This window comes from Lynx rufus, unplaced genomic scaffold (genome assembly GCF_022079265.1).
Source record: "Lynx rufus isolate CCGP_SWC_20201006 ecotype Redwood Valley unplaced genomic scaffold, mLynRuf1.p SCAF_18, whole genome shotgun sequence".
Classification (NCBI taxonomy): Eukaryota; Metazoa; Chordata; class Mammalia; order Carnivora; family Felidae; genus Lynx; species Lynx rufus.
This window is the reverse complement of record NW_025814832.1, coordinates 13,513,556-13,516,148: the sequence shown is the minus strand read 5'-3', so window position 1 is coordinate 13,516,148 and position 2,593 is coordinate 13,513,556.

Sequence of the window (2,593 nt, the reverse complement as noted above, 5' to 3'; positions counted from 1 at the left end):
AAGGTGTGGAGTGTTCCAGAATGCAGTCCACCCAGAAAGAAAAGAACAGAGCAGGTCCGAGTTAGGATGAACCCACCACTTCTCTGTGTCCTAAGCCAGGTTCAGTTAAGTTTTTCTCTGTGACCAAAAAGCCCAAGGTGGGAGCCAACAGCCAAGGAAAGGAGGAGCTTGGCTTCCTTCTGCAGGAGGAAGTCCACCCAGAGAGCAGCCCTAAAGCCACAGGAAAGGACTCTGGGGAAATAGGAGACAAGGTGGACTTTTTATCCAGCAGGAAATCTCATCTTCATCCTGATGAAGGTATGGATTTAAAGAACACCCTTACCCTTGTCTTCTTTTCTCCTGGCTTCCTAGACCAACCTGCAGTGGACATGGTGGGTGACAATGAGGGGAGGGGGCAAGAGGCAAGGCGTTGTAAGGAGGGAGCCCCAACATACCTCCTGACACCAGCTTCTCTTCTAATAGGGTGGACTGGATTCATCTCCTTTTTTGCCACTCCATCGTGTGAGCAAGCTTTAGGGATCTGGTTGAGGAGGAGGATGCAGAGGTCTCTGCCAGGCCTTGAATCCTTTCTCTAGGGTGCAGGTGGCTGATGAGCTCATACATCTGACTGCTCTGGAAAGCCTCAGGTTCTCACTCCAACCTGCTCTTCAGTTCCTCATCTGAAGAAGTTGCATAGATCCCACCGAGAATTCCCTACGTGTAAGACCACCTCCTCCAAACCACCAGGTTGTGTGCTGACTACTGAAATGTGACAGATTCTTGTGTACTGCCTGCCTTGCCCTTCTGGGGTCTTTGTGGACCCTGAAATCCAGACCCATCATCTGCAGAGTAGCACGAGATCAAAGATACAGCTGTTCCGTTGGTCCTAAATTCCTTCACTCTAGGCTCAGAGGCTCCATAGTGTAAATGCTCAGAGGCACAGAAGAAATACCAGCAAAAGGGAGGATGAGACCATTGCTGAGCCAAGAAATGACAAGTCAGTAGTAAAGAGCATCCACACACTTCACAGTTGTAAAATGGCTTTATGTTCTGATATGTAAAATAAAATGTCCATGCTATATAACAAAACACTTGAAGTTCCATACCCCCTGTTGGCTAATGTGTCTTTCTAATAAAGTTTAATCTGTGGTGTGTATGTTTATATATATATATTTATTTATATATTTATATATTTATATATTTATTATTTATTTATTTATTTATATGTTTTATCTAAACCATTCTTAGTTTTTAACATCAAATGTGTAATAAAATTTTAAATAGATGTCTTTCCAAATACCCCCTCCAGCGTTCATTTTATTAGGTTTATTCATTTGTAAAAAGCAAAGCTGAATTTGACATGTGGCCTGCATTTGTGAGATATATATATATATATTTATTTATTTATATATATATAATATATAAATAGCTATTCAGCATGCAAAGAGTTTAGTGATTTCCCAAATTTGATTACAGAGTTCATACCAGCCCCATGGATGGTCTGGTGACGTTCGATGCTAAAGAGCTGGGCTGGGGACTACATGATTCACCTCACTGGAGAATTATCCTTGCTCTCTGAGCTCACTGGCTGAATTTACTGGAAGAAATGAATGTTTTCTCAATTCTTGTTTTTATTTCTGTTGGGCTTTCTTGCTCCAGAGGCGAGGATTTTCTGGGAGAACAGGCTCTGCCTGGCGGCAGCTCCGATGTAACCTCCTGGGGATGTTGCCAGGTGAAGTGTGTTTCATAATTGCCAGTCACAGGATGCAGATGGTGCCTGAGAGGCCGAGTCTTATGCACCGGAGAGTGAGAAACTATATGTCAGGGACGGAGGGGAAGGGCTTTGTACTGTATAAGAAAACCTGAATGATGACAGAGATGCTATTGGTTGCATTTTCCCTCCTCTTGAAGGAAAAAAAACCTTTTTTAATACTCATCAGGTAGCACTTAGCACATGACCTTCTCTGAAAATCATCCCTCAGACCTCAGAACTCCAGGGATCAATTTCCAGGCCAGTAACTGAGCAGTCAGCTCTACTCTCAGAGCAGGCTTTTGTGGCTTAGCTGAGTGCACGTCTCAGGTAGTCTCACAGAATCTCCAGAAGCCAAAACAGTGGGCCTCCTGTCCCCCAAACAAGATTTTCAGCTTCTTTGCTAACAGAAGGCCAGGAGCTCTAAGATGTGCACAGAGCCCTCCCACCCCAGCAATGAGAATCTTCCCCCAACTTTCCCTATGAGAGAGACTGCACCACCTGGCCCCTGAGTAAATCAAAGATTATATTACCCAAATCTCTAAATAACTCGCATGAACTCTCTACTCCCATCCCATCCATGCACATGTCAAGACATGTGAGATAACAGTGGACCCAGGTCCCGCAGCCAAAATCGCTTCTTAGATAATTGTAGTTTTTTTTTCTTGTCATGGCCTCAATTGTATATCAGAAGATAGATGCTTTCCAAATGTACGCATGTACAAACACACACACACACACACACACACACACGCATACATCACACCCTCTGAAATACCTTCCTGTGTTTCTTGGTAGTGCAGGCCACCTACAGAGGTTAACACTGGATGAACATGGTCCTGGGGCTGTCGAGAAACATGGGAG